We start from the raw sequence: 15039 nt of genomic DNA on the forward strand, positions 1-15039 counted from the left end.
TGGTGAACAGCAGGACAGCGGTGGACAGCAAGCCAACAGGATAAGTTAAGATGATTGCTAAGACGGGTGGGATCTTACAGAGCGGATGCCATGATGTAAAAGGGGAGGATTCTCTGAGGTCGTATAATAATCCTTCGTGGCTTCCACAATAAGACGGGCAACAAGGGCAAAGAGTTTCACTTTTGGGGAACTTATATAAAGTAGGCTTTATTGCATATAGTTGTGTTATGTTACATCATAGACATAAGCACTGGAATGTGGGTGGGTGCACACTTGCAATATCTTCCGGCGCCAACAGAGATGGCCGCCGCCTTGCTTCGTGTTCTTAGGAAACTATGCAGTATTTAGTTTTTTTGTGTATTATTTCTTACACTGTTACACCAGGAAATGTCTCATTACATACAGCCGGGAGGAACTATTGGATATAAGAGCAACGTCAACTTACCAACATTACGACCAGGAATATGACTTTCCCAAAGTGGATCCTCTGTTTGGTCCACCACCCAGGACAATGGATCGGATCCCAGCAGGCGACCCAAAACAACGGCGCCGCAGAAGGGGCAGACGGAGTGGTCTTCTGGTCAGGCTCAGAAAACGGGCACATCACCCACTGCTCACGAGTATACTACTCTCCAACGTCCAGTCTCTTGACAACAAGGTAGACGAAATCCGGGAAAGGGTTGCCTTCCAGAGAGACATCAGAGATTGTAACATTCTCTGTTTCACGGAAACATGGCTCACTCGGGATACGTTATCAGAGTCGGTACAGCCACCTGGTTTCTTCACGCATCGCGCCCACAGAAACAAACATCTCTCTGGTAAGAAGAAGGGCGGGGGTGTATGCCTTATGATTAACGAGTCGTGGTGTGATCATACCAACATACAGGAACTGAAGTCCTTTTGTTCACCTGACCTAGAATTCCTTACAATCAAATGCCGACCGCATTATCTACCAAGAGAATTCTCTTCGATTATAATCACAGTCGTGGCAGGGTCTACAGTCAATCACGGACTACAAAAAGAAAACGAGCCCCGTCGCGGACCCCGATGTCTTGCTCCCAGACAAACTAAACAACTTCTTCACTCGCTTTGAGGACAATACATTGCCAACGACACGGTCCGCTACCAAAACCTGCAGACTCTCCTTCACCTCAGGCAACGTGAGTAAAACATTTAAACGTGTTAACCCTCGCAAGGCTGCCGGCCCAGACGGCATCCCTAGCCGCGTCCTCAGAGCATGCGCAGACCAGCTGGCTGGTGTGTTTACGGACATATTCAATCAACCCCTATCCCAGTCTGCTGTTCCCACATGCTTCAAGAGGGCCACCATTGTTCCTGTTCCCAAGAAAGCTAAGGTACCTGAGCTAAACGACTACCGCCCCGTAGCACTCACTTCCGTCATCATGAAGTGCTTTGAGAGACTAGTCAAGGACCATATCACCTCCACGCTAGACCCACTCCAATTTTCTTACAGCCCCAATAGGTCCACAAGCGACGCAACTGCAATCACACTGCCCTAACCCATCTGGACAAGAGGAATACCTATGTGATAATGCTGTTCATCGACTACAGCTCAGCATTTAACACCATAGTACCCTCAACTCGTCATTAAGCTCGAGACCCTGGGTCTCGACCCCGCCCTGTGCAACTGGGTCCTGGACTTTCTGATGGGCCGCCCCCAGGTGGTGAGGGTATGAAACAAAATCTCCACCCCGCTGATCCTCAACACTGGGGCCCCACAAGGGTGCGTTCTCAGCCCTCTCCTGTACTCACTGTTCACCCATGACTGCGTGGCCATGCACGCCTCCAACTCAATCATCAAGTTTGCAGACGACACTACAGTGGTAGGCTTGAATACCAACAATGACGAGACGGCCTACAGGGAGGAGGTGAGGGCCCTCGGAGTGTGGTTTCAGGAAAACAACCTCTCACTCAACGTCAACAAAACAAAGGAGATGATCGTGAACTTCAGGAAACAGCGTGGTCGGAACTAGAAGCACAAGCATTTCACTACACTAGCATTAACATCTGCTAACCATGTGTATGTGACCAATAAAATGTGATTTGATTTGTGTGACGTCTGCATGAATGTGTGGTTTCATTTCAGCATAGATTTTGACAATTGAGAGCGTCTGCGTTTATCCCTTACACATATCACATAGTTATTCTCTAGTATAAAGCCTATGTAAATACATAGTGACACGGTAGCAGTGGAGGCTCCTCAGAGGAGGAAGGGGAGGACCATCCTCCTCAGTGAATTTCATAAAAATATATATTTTTTAACATTTAAAAAGTGATCCTTTTTAGATAAAACTATACTAAATAGATTCACGTCAACAAATAATTGATTAAAACACACCATTTTGTAGCCTCAACAGCACTCTGTAGGGTAACACCATGGTGTAGCCAGAGAACAGCTAGCTTCCGTCGACCTTTGGGTACATGACTTCAAAACAAAACCTAGGAGGCTCATGGTTCTCACCCTCTTCCATAGACTTACACAGTAATTATGACAACTTCCGGAGGACATCCTCCAACCTATCAGAGCTCTTGCAGCATGAACTGACATCTGGTCCACCCAATCAAATGATCAGAGAATTAATCTAGTACTGAAAGCATAAGCTACAGCTAGCTAGCACTAGCATAAACTGTGGTGAGTAGTTGTCTCTATGAGAGAAAAAGACAATAGTTAAACAGTCTTGAACAAATTAATTTCTTCCTAAAATGAAGAAGCAAGAGAAAGATATGTTTTTTAAATTTCAGTTTTACTTACTTAGCTAGCAGCTGCAGCTAGCTAGTTTAGCCTACTCAAACACCGTGCTCAAACAGAGGGATGCAATGTTAGCTAGCTGGCTATGACTATCCAACACAACACTGGAACTCTTCCAAGTCAAGGTAAGCTTTTGGTTTTACTAATTTATTACCACCGGGGCCTGCCGGTGTAACTGCTAAACTGCTTACTGACTATACACTCTAACGTTACTGCATGATTGTAGCGGGTTTACTAATGCATTAGTTATATTAGCTATGTTGACTATGATGTTAATTTAGCTAATATGGTGACAACGATGTAGACTGTGTGTAGCGGTTATGATATGGTTTGGCTTAGAAAGGTTTTTTCGCCTGGTCACATACAGCTGATATGTTGTGCATTAAAGTCCACAAACGAGGGGGAGAGCGCATCAATGCGCATAGATCCGAGAACGAATACAACGTGGCTGCTATTAAAGTGAACTGTGTTTATGCTTGATATGTGGTGTATTCATTCCGCCGATTCTGTTGAAAAACGTTTCTTAAACGGAAGCTAACGGAACAAAATGGGGATAAACATACCTGAATTTGTTGGACTAATGATTACACACTAGATCAGCTATATGCAGGCAAGAGTGTGCAATGCGGTATTTCATGTGTCACTGTCTGTCAACTCAAAATTCTCTCTCTGTGTGCATCTACGTTGTAAACTTTCATTCATAGGCTAGGTTGTAGCAACCTCATGATGGGTATAGGGAAAATCAGAGTATCATGTAGTATGTTAAACCTATGGTGTTACATTACACTGAGTGAATTAAATCTGAATGACAACCATCCAACATGCTGTAATAGAAATAAGGCCATGCTCATGAAAAAAAAAACATCCTCCTGCCACTGCAAGGTAGTACCTACTGTACAGTACTTTCCTTCTCTGTGCCAATTTCTATACATTTCAAAATAGAGGTAAGTGGTAAACAACCTGATATTATTCTCTTGAAATTACTTTGAAATAATAATGACTATGTATAGTGTTGGCAATGGATATCAAATGCAATATCATGTTTTTTCTTACAGTACATTTTCTAAATATGGGGTCATTTATTTAAGAGCCATCATCGGTCACTGAATATCTGTCCACACTATAAATGATTTGATCACAATTAAATACGCTTTTCACAACAACCATGTATGAACTTTTTTGGTATTTCTTATGAAATGCAAAGCAAAGTTTGACTCTAAGGACCTCTAGTGGTAAAAACCATACACACAAGTTTGCGCCTATACTTGCAATAACTGGGGACATGGGCTGGGAACCCTGTGAGGTGAGATGGAAGGCGTGTATAGTGAGACTTTGGAATAGACTGATGGATATGCCAACTGCCAGAATAGCTAGTAAAGTTTGTCAATCTATCCATAGGGGGAGCCTGGGCAACTGAAATGTCTGACCTTTTTCAACAGTCTGACTGTGAACATCTGTACGAAAACCAAATTAAGGGAGACATAGATATGAATAAAAAACATCTGTTGATGCAATATGAAAATAAGAACCTTTTGTTTGATTAAGGGTGAATTTGTGTGTTAGAAATATATTATGTATAACCTACCTAAAAGCAAGAGATCGCTGTGTGCACAGGTAAGATCAGGGATATTGCCTCTACGTATTGAAACAGGTCAGATCAGGGATATTGCCTCTACGTATTGAAACAGGTCAGATCAGGGATATTGCCTCTGCGTATTGAAACAGGTAAGATCAGGGATATTGCCTCTGTGTATTGAAACAGGTAAGATCAGGGATATTGCATATTGCCTCTGCGTATTGAAACACATGCTTCAAGATGGCTACCATTGTTCCTGTACCCAAGAAGGCAAAGATAACTGAACTAAATGACTACCGCCCCGTAGCACTCACTTCTGTCATCATGAAGTGCTTTGAGAGACTAGTCAAGGATTATATCACCTCCACCTTACCGGCTACCCTAGACCCACTTCAGTTTGCATACCGCCCCAACAGGTCCACAGATGACGCAATCGCCATCACACTGCACACTGCCCTATCCCATCTGGACTAAAGGAATACCTATGTAAAGATGCTGTTCATTGACTACAGCTCAGCATTTAACACCATAGTAACCTCCAAACTCATCATCAAGCTGGAGGCCCTGGGTCTCAACCCAGTCCTGTGCAATTGGGTCCTGGACTTTCTGACGGGCCGCCCACCAGGTGGTGAAGGTAGGAAACAAGATCTCCACTTCACTGACCCTCAACACTGGGGCCCCACAAGGGTGCGTGCTCAGCCCACTCCTGTCCCCCCTGTTCACCCACAACTGCGTGGCCATGCACGCCTCCAACTCAATCATCAAGTTTTCAGACAACACTACAGTAGTGAGCTTGATTACCAACAACGACGAGACAGCCTACAGGGAGGAGGTGAGGGCACTTGGGTGTGGTGTAGAGGTCGACCGATTAATCGGAATGGCCGATTAATTAGGGCCGATTTCAAGTTTTCATAACAATCGGAAATCGGTATTTTTGGGCGCCGTTTTGCCTATTTAAAAAAAATATATAATGTATACCTTTATTTAACTAGGCATGTCAGTTAAGAACACATTCTTATTTTCAATGACGGCCTAGGAACGGTGGGTTAACTGCCTTGTTCAGGGGCAGAATGACAGATTTTCACCTTGTCAGCTCGGGGGATCCAATCTTGCAACCTTACAGTTAACTAGTACAACGCAATAACGACCTGCCTCTCTCCCGTTGCACTCCACAAGGAGACTGCCTGTTACCCGAATGCAGTAAGCCAAGGTAAGTTGCTAGCTAGCATTACATTTATCTTATAAAAAAAATCAATCATAACCACTAGTTAACTACACATGGTTGATGATATTACTAGATATTATCTAGCGTGTCCTGCGTTGCATATAATCTGACTGAGCATACAAGTATCTAAGTATCTGACTGAGAGGTGGTAGGCAGAAGCAGGCGTGTAAACATTCATTCAAACAGCACTTTCGTGCGTTTTGCCAGCAGATCTTCGTTTTGCGTCAAGCATTGCGCTGTTTATGACTTCAAGCCTATCAACTCCCGAGATGAGGCTGGTGTAACCGAAGTGAAATGGCTAGCTAGTTAGCGCGTGCTAATAGCGTTTCAAACGTCACTCGCTCTGAGCCTTCTAGTAGATGTTCCCCTTGCTCTGCATGGGTAACGCTGCTTCGATGGTGGCTGTTGTCGTTGTGTTGCTGGTTCGAGCCCAGGGAGGAGCAAGGAGAGGGACGGAAGCTATACTGTTACACTTACAATACTAAAGTGCCTATAAGAACATCCACTAGTTAAAGGTTAATTAAATACAAATGGTATAGAGGGACATAGTCCTATAATTCCTATAATAACTACAGCCTAAAACTTCTTAACGGGGAATATTGAAGACTCATGTTAAAAGGAACCACCAGCTTTCATATGTTCTCATGTTCTGAGCAAGGAACTTAAACGTTAGCTTTCTTACATAGCACATATTGCACTTTTACTTTCTTCTCCAACACTTAGTTTTTGCATTATTTAAACCAAATTGAACATGTTTCATTATTTACTTGAGGCTAAATTGATTTTATTGATGTATTATATTAAGTTAAAATAAGTGTTCATTCAGTATTGTTGTAATTGTCATTATTACAAATACATTTTTAAAAATCGGCCGATTTAATCGGTATCTGCTTTTTTGGTCCTCCAATAATCGGTATCGGTATCAGCGTTGAAAAATCATAATCGGTCGACCTCTAGTGTGGTGTCAGGAAAACAACCTCTCACTCAACGTCAACAAACAAAGGAGATGATTGTGGACTTCAGGAAACAGCAGAGGGAGAAACCCCCTATCCACATCGAAGGGATAGCAGTGGAGAAGGTGGAAAGTTTTAAGTTTCTCGGCGTACACATCACAGACAAACTGAAATGGTCCACCCACACAGACAGTGTGGTGAAGAAGGCGCAACAGCGCCACTTCAACCTCAGGAGGTTGAAGAAATTTGGCTTGTCACCCAAAACCCTGACAAACTTTTATAGACGCACAATCGAGAGCATCCTGTCGGGCTGTATCACAGCCTGGTACGGCAACTGACCCGCCCTCAACCGCAAGGCTCTCCAAAGGGCGGTGTGGTCTGCACAACGCATCACCGGGGGCAAACTACCTGCCCTTCATGACACCTACAGCACCCGATGTCACAGGAAGGCCAAAAAGATCATAAAGGACATCAACCACCTGAGCCACTGCCTGTTCACACCGCTATCATCCAGAAGGCGAGGTCAGTACAGGTGCATCAAAGCTGGGACCGAGAGACTGAAAAACAGCTTCTACCTCAAAGCCATCAGACTACTAAACAGCAATCACTAACTCAGAGAGGCTGCTGCCTACATTGAGACCCAATCACTGGCCACTTCAATAAATGGATCACTAGTCACTTTATACAATGCACTGTAAAATAATGCCACTTGAGTAATGTAAGATATGTAAACATTATTAATGTCACATGTATCTACTGTATTTTATACCATCTATTGCACCTTCGCTATCGCTCATCCATATACTTACATGTATATATTCTCATTCACCCCTTTAGATTTGTGTGTATTAGGTAGGTGTTGGGGAATTGTTAGACTACTTGTTAGATATTAATGTTAGATAGTGCAGTAATATCTAACAATAATGTCGGAACTAGAAGCACAAGCATTTCGCTACACTCGTATTATTATCTGCTAACCATGTGTACACTACCGTTCAAAAGTTTGGGGTCACATAGAAATGTCCTTGATTTTTGAAAGAACAGCAAAGAAAATGGTCCATTAAAATAACATCAAATTGATCAGACATAAACTGTAGACATTATTAATGTTGTATATGACTATTGTAGCTGGAAATGGCAGATTTTTTATGGAATATCTACATAGGCGTACAGAGGACCATTTTCAGCAACCATTACTCCTGTGTTCCAATGGCACGTTGTGTTAGCTAATCCAAGTTGATCATTTTTAAAGGCTAATTGATCATTGGAAAACCATTTAGCAAATTTGCTTTTCTTTAAAAAAAAGGGCATTTCTAAGTGACCACAAACTTTTGAACGGTAGCGTATGTGACAAATAAAATGTTATTTAAATTGAATAATGTGCTAAATTACTATTGTTTTCTGATGTTTTGTGTTCACATTTCATGAGGGTTATAGAGGTGATTGTCAATTCTAGTTGTTGCATTAAAATGTATGCAAATACACTTAAACATCAATGGTCAATGTTTAGATAACTACCTGCAAATGTATTGTCTATTATGATGGGGTGTGTCAGTATGACAAAGTCAAACACAGACTGTCATTGCAAGTCCAACTCTTGGCCTGTATAGGCCGATAGATGTTTATAGGTCTACAGATGTTTCTTTCAGTCTAATTTATTGGACCTCTCCTTCTTGGAGGTTGACAACATAAGTAATTCAACAACATTTCATTTAAAAGTAATGCAGTGGTAAATCTTCAAACTGCACATTTACATTTTATATTTGGAATGTAAAGAACCATAGTCAACATAATCAAAATATATTGTCTTGCATTTTTTATAGAAATGTTTCCCTTAAAAGATGATATTGTCATGATTTTGTCAATAAAAAATAGCACCACCACCAATAATTACACGTGGCAACAACCTGGACTCAGGGGTAGACGTAACAGAGTAAATATATATCTGGGACAGCCAATTAGTATGATATGTTACTTTTCGTATGGTATGTATTAATTTGTGAATGTCCATCATCCATGTCCTATGATATGTTACAAATTACAATTTGTATGATATGTTATGAATTTCAATTTGTAATATATGTTACCAATTTGCAGAACGTATGTTATGAATTCCAATTTGTTGTGGCTAATGTCAGCTAGGCTTGGGGTTAGTGTTAGGAGTTAAGATTAGGGTTAAGAGTTAGGGGAAGGGTTAGCTAACATGCTAAGTAGTTGCAAAGTAGCTAAAAAGTAGCAAGTAGTTGACATGTTGCATCATACGCATACTCATCCACCCTAACCAACCACTCTACATTCATTTAATGTAAACATACAGTACCAAATGTACTGTAGCATATTATACTATTCTGAGTGTCCCAGATTTAAGTTTACTAGTCTATGAGACCAGGCTGGTGGCTAAGATGAATAAAAAAGTGATAGAAAAAAGGTAAAAATAGTCCTGATATAGATAAATTAGAATGAAGAACCAATTGACCTCTTCAAGCATTTTCAGCAATCAGGTCATCCATGACATCCTTCTGGTGAGTTAAAAGGGCTTGAATCAGGGCGTTAACGGCCCCGGTGCTGGTTGCGCTATCCAGGAGCTTCCTCATCATTTCTTGTGGTGTCAACTGGGCATTCACGATGGCAGCCATTTCATCATGAAAATGTCCACTCTGCAGATCATCGACAATGGCCTTCACGTTTTTCACCTGGCTAACCAGAGCTGTGCGGTTTCTTTTCAAAAACCCACATTTGTCTTTCACAAGGAAGATAAATAAATATATTTAGGATAAATCAAATTACATTCTTAAGGTAAGATACATGTATCGATAGCATTTTCAGTGTTACAGCCCTTTCACAATATTTGTCTACCTGAAATTGAAGAGATCGATGGAGAATATGTCATGTTCTTGGGCCGTGATGGTCCTAAAAGAGAAAAGGTGATACATTGAGAAATAGTGCACCAATGTCTCTAACATGAAAACACGCTATGGGAACACACTAGCAGAGTCTAACCCAGCTAAATTGGTCAGCTTTTTTAAAATTCAAAAACTTTTGCACGAAGGTCCACGATAGTGTTAGAAATGTCTACTCCGGTCCGCAGTGCAAAAAAGGTAATCACCCCTGCCTCATGCTACAGGGATTGCCATTTTAATATGACCTCTAAACCAGGCTTAGCCTTATGTTCCACATAGGAACGAAGAGGACTAAGGTAGTAAGTCTGAATCAGGAGAAAATCCACGTATTATTATCTAGCCTGACTGGCCTCTTTCAGTGTATACAAACAGCAGTCTCTTCCTGGATCACTTGGTACTCAGAAATCCAAAAGTTAACAACATAACAATATTTCACGGTCCTGAAAACCATATTTTGAGGTTATGATCAGGTAAAGACATAGTACTAAGCTATTTACGGTATTCCTAAATCTAAGTCGTATTCTTCAAAATACAAGTTATTGATAAAATATTAAATTCTGTTAGTATGTTACTTAGTCAGTTAACATTCCAGATTACCTAGTCAGAATAAGGTGGTATTCCACTTCTTAAGTTCGGGATAGGTGTCATTCACCTCACTTTCTTTGAGAGTATCAAGAAACTGAGAGCATGTCTCTTCCTTTTTGAGAATCATCTTGTCAATCAGGTCGGTCACAGCAGCCTCTGGTACTGAGAGGCTCTTCAGCTCTTGATACTCTCTATCGGTAACAATACGTTTGGAGTGCACATGTTGAAGAATGAAGACAGAATCTGCTCGGAGCCAGTCGATGAGTTTCACCTTATTCTCAATGATCATTTTCATGGCAGGGCCCTAGAGAAGCAATTTTTACTGACAAGTTGTTTGTTTCTCAAAGAAAACAATAATTATGTTTAATAATTAAGTTTTTGATCTCATACAAAATTGGGATTGACTACCTGAGAAGAGGACACATCTTCTGTTTGCTTTGGTGGCACTGAAATATATTAAGTTGCCATTATTTTATTTCAAATATCAAATGCATGATTGAAAATAACATTCATTAAAATATATGTGGACTGAGCTCATTTGTCAAGATGATCCTGTTCTCTAACACAGCTACCACTGTGACCTGTGAAGATAAAACCTGCCTAAATGCAGTAGTTCACCTGGACACTGTGGGGCCTGGGGGGCTGGGACCTGCATCACAGACATATTGAGGTTGCCGTCGATTGTACAGTTCGTTATCTCTGATGCAAATATATGGCTGTCTTTTATTGCAACCATTTCTGCATGTGGGGGTGGTTGGCTGACGTTCATTCCTGAAAGAGACATTTTGTGTCCAAGTAAATATACAATTGTGTTATGTTCTTCTTATGGTGCTAGTCGTTAGTAAGTAATACAACTTTCTCAGTATTACCATGTTGGCTTATTCACAGTTGCACTCACCAGATGGATTCCCCGATCCTGCTTGAACGGTTACATGCATGTCTAAGTCTTTTATACCTCGGACATTGGTGACTTTCCTGGTATCAACAGTGCTGCTGCAATCCGCATACACCGTTGGGCTGGATGAAGCTTCAAAACACATTCGTTATTGCCATGTTAGATAATGACCTTACAGCATGTAATAAAAACATTGTACCAGCAAACCCAACCATTAAATTGGGAAAGGTGATACCTAGTCAGTTGTACAACTGAATGCATTCAACGGAAATGTGTCTTCCTCATTTAACCCAACCCCTCTGAATCAGAGAGGTGCGGAGGGCTGCCTTAATTGACATCTTCGGCACCCGGGGAACAGTGGGTTAACTGCCTTGCTCGGGCAGAACGACAGATTTTTACCTTGTCAGCTCGGGGATTCGATCCAGTAAACCTTCGGGTTACAGGCCCAACGCTCCTACCCGCCAGGCTACCTAGTGCCTTATGTACTGTATAGTAACACCTATTTAAAAGCTTTACTGTAAGAGTTGTATGTTTTCTTATCATAACCATATGAAGTATTTCTACATGGTTTTTATCACCACAAATGTTGATGTATACTATTTTACCTTGTGTGCTCTTGCTGAAATGTTGTTGAAGGCCTGGATAATGTGTCTGCTCTTCCTTCAGAATCTTAAGGAAGTCCTGACATGTACTATCGTCCATTTTAATGAATGTCTCCAAAAGAAGACGGATCTTCCCTTCATCAGTTTTTTGATTGCGAATAGCCTTATCCTGTTTAGCTGTTAGGATATCTTCACACTTGTCAATGATAAACTCAGCATCCATCGTTGATAACCACTTGCACAGGTCCTCCTTGTGTGACTTCAGAAATTCCATGGCCTATTTGGACATAATAAACAAATCTCTGTTGGGTAAAAAAGTCTAATATTTGTATAGGTTGGTAGCAATCAAAGTTTAACTGGACCAATGTAATGTTTATTAAGGCATGATTATGGTTTACCCAAGGTGGTTATGGAGTATTAAACAACCAATGGTTGCAGGTTTTGAGTGCATCATGATTTAATGTTATTAAGTAGAACAAACAATAATACTTATATTATGATCTGTAACAAAGTAAAATACCATGTCACCCTTTCTGGTATCCTGTTAACCCTTACAATTTCACTCTATGATAAAGTAAGTACCTTCTAAGTTAATAAAATACTGAACATAATACTGAATACTTTAAAAAGTCTTCAGGCAAGAAGCCATAACAGTGTGGCAGTAGGCCTACAAAACACCAGCAGTTAATTGTATTGGTGGACGTAACTTAAACTTGACAAACAACGGCTGGTTTTCACACAAGGCTGAAGTAAAGCAGCTTCAGTATTTCTAAGAAAAAACAGCAGAACAGGAAGATAACTTACCATATGATAAAGGTCTAACGGCACAGGTTCTGGTAGTAAATGTAAATCTGAAGACTGAAAAGACTTAAAAACCTGAAAAAGTCCCGAAAAGCTCAAATGTGGCTGAGGCAAACGTTTTGCGTTATATAACTACGTTTACACAACTGGTGAACACATAAAGCGAAAACGAAAGTACAGACTTGCGTGACATGTTGCCAAGTTTGCGCCGTAAGATTCACTTTGAGGAGTCATGTGTAGCTCAGTTAGAGCATGGCGCTTGCAACGGTAGGGTTGTGGTTTCGATTTCCACGGGTACTTTCATCTTCAAACAATATGGTAGCGGGCTAGTGCATAAACATAAATCCTAACAGTACCGATTGGACATTTTCTTTTCTTAAATGTATGCACTCACTACTGTAAATCGCTCTGGATAAGAGTGTCTGCTAAATGACTTAAATATAAAATTACTAGTATTTACATACCCTACATTACATGTACTGCAACACCTGTCGGCATTGTGATAACATGTCAGTACAATTTGTGCCCATGACTGTTGTTCACCAACTTTAACCTCCAGAACATGCTCCTAGTTGACCATAATTTAATAGTGGACCTTCCCTCCATGCTATGCCAGGTGCTCTTGTACTTGACCTTTCCTTGACATCCCAGGGTAGGGGTGAAACTGAAGTCCCTGTCTCACTGGGCAGGCAAAACATTTACTGGTTCAAAGATCTGGGTTGAGCGGGCAGTGATATGCAGGCAAAAATACACAAGACACTTGTAAGAGTGGAACCAGTTGAAATAAAATAGAAACAGGTTGGCTGAGAAATGGAACACTGACCTTACATTTTCCTGTGCAATATTTAGACACATTCAGGAAGTCATTTTACCCAGTTTTATTAGGATTATTGTATCTTTACTTGATTTAATATTGAAGCAAGATTGGACATTGGGTGTTTGTGTCTGTGGAACCTCGTACCCTCACTAACGTGCTCAGAATAATGTGCTAAGTTACTATTGTTTTCTGATGTTTTGTGTTCACATTTTATCAAGGTTATAGAGATGATTGTCCATGTCTAGTTGTTGCATTACAATGTATACAAATATGGCTTAAACATCAATGGTCAATGTTTAGATAAATACCTGCAAATATATTGTCTATTATGATGGGGTGTGTCAGTATGACAAAGTCAAACACAGACTGTCATTGCAAGTCCAACTCTTGGCCTGTATAGGCCGATAGATGTTCATATGTCTACAGATGTTTCTTTCAGTCTAATTTATTGGACCTCTCCTTCTTGGAGGTTGACAACATAAGTAATTCAACAACATTTCATTTAAAGGTAATGCAGTGGTAAATCTTCAAACTGCACCTTTACATTTTATATTTGGAATGTAAAGAACCATAGTCAACATAATCAAAATATATTGTCTTGCATTTTTTATAGAAATGTTTCCCTTAAAAGATGATATTGTCACTATTTTGTCAATAAAAAATAGCACCACCACCAATAATTACACGTGGCAACAACCTGGAGTCAGGGGTAGACGTAACAGAGTAAATATATATCTGGGACAGCCAATTAGTATGATATGTTACTTTTCGTATGGTATGTATTAATTTGTGAATGTCCATCATCCATGTCCTATGATATGTTACAAATTACAATTTGTATGATATGTTATGAATTTAAATTTGTAATATATGTTACCAATTTGCAGAATGTATGATATGTTATGAATTCCAATTTGTTGTGGCTAATGTTAGCTAGGCTTGGGGTTAGTGTTAGGAGTTAAGATTAGGGTTAAGAGTTAGGGGAAGCTAACATGTTAGCTAACATGCTAAGTAGTTGCAAAGTAGCTCAAAAGTAGTAAGTAGTTGACATGTTGCATCATACGCATACTCATCCACCCTAACCAACCACTCTACATTCATTTAATGTAAACATACAGTACCAAATGTACTGTAGCATATTATACTATTCTGAGTGTCCCAGATTTAAGTTTACTAGTCTATGAGACCAGGCTGGTGGCTAAGATGAATAAAAAAGTGATAGAAAAAAGGTAAAAATAGTCCTGATATAGATAAATTAGAATGAAGAACCAATTGACCTCTTCAATCTTTTTCAGCAATCAGGTCATCCATGACATCCTTCTGATGAGTTAAAAGGGCTTGAATCAGGGCGTTAACGGCCCCGGTGCTGGTCGCGCTATCCAGGAGCTTCCTCATCATTTCTTGTGGTGTCAACTGGGCATTCACGATGGCAGCCATTTCATCATGAAAATGTTCACTCTGCAGATCATCGACAATGGCCTTCACGTTTTTCACCTGGCTAACCAGAGCTGTGCGGTTTCTTTTCAAAAACCCACATTTGTCTTTCACAAGGAAGATAAATAAATATATTTAGGATAAATCAAATTACATTCTTAAGGTAAGATACATGTATCGATAGCATTTTCAGTGTTACAGCCCTTTCACAATATTTGTCTCCCTGAAATTGAAGAGATCGATGGAGAATATGTCATGTTCTTGGGCCGTGATGGTCCTAAAAGAGAAAAGGTGATACATTGAGAAATAGTGCACCAATGTCACAAACATGAAAACACGCTATGGGAACACAGTTTCCTGGTATCAACAGTGCTGTTGCAATCCGCATACACCATTGGGCTGGATGAAGCTTCAAAACACATTCGTTTTTGCCATGTTAGATAATGACCTTACAGCATATAATAAAAACATTGTACCAGCA

At 40.5% G+C, this 15039-nt stretch overlaps 1 pseudogene; it reads right to left on the bottom strand.

The window, feature by feature from the left end:
- Positions 1–8163: 8163 nt before the first annotated feature.
- The window catches only part of LOC139538227 (protein FAM171B-like), a 41242-nt pseudogene continuing 34366 nt past the window's right edge, over positions 8164–15039 (bottom strand).

The sequence above is a fragment of the Salvelinus alpinus genome, chromosome 14, assembly GCF_045679555.1.
Source record: "Salvelinus alpinus chromosome 14, SLU_Salpinus.1, whole genome shotgun sequence".
Lineage (NCBI taxonomy): Eukaryota > Metazoa > Chordata > Actinopteri > Salmoniformes > Salmonidae > Salvelinus > Salvelinus alpinus.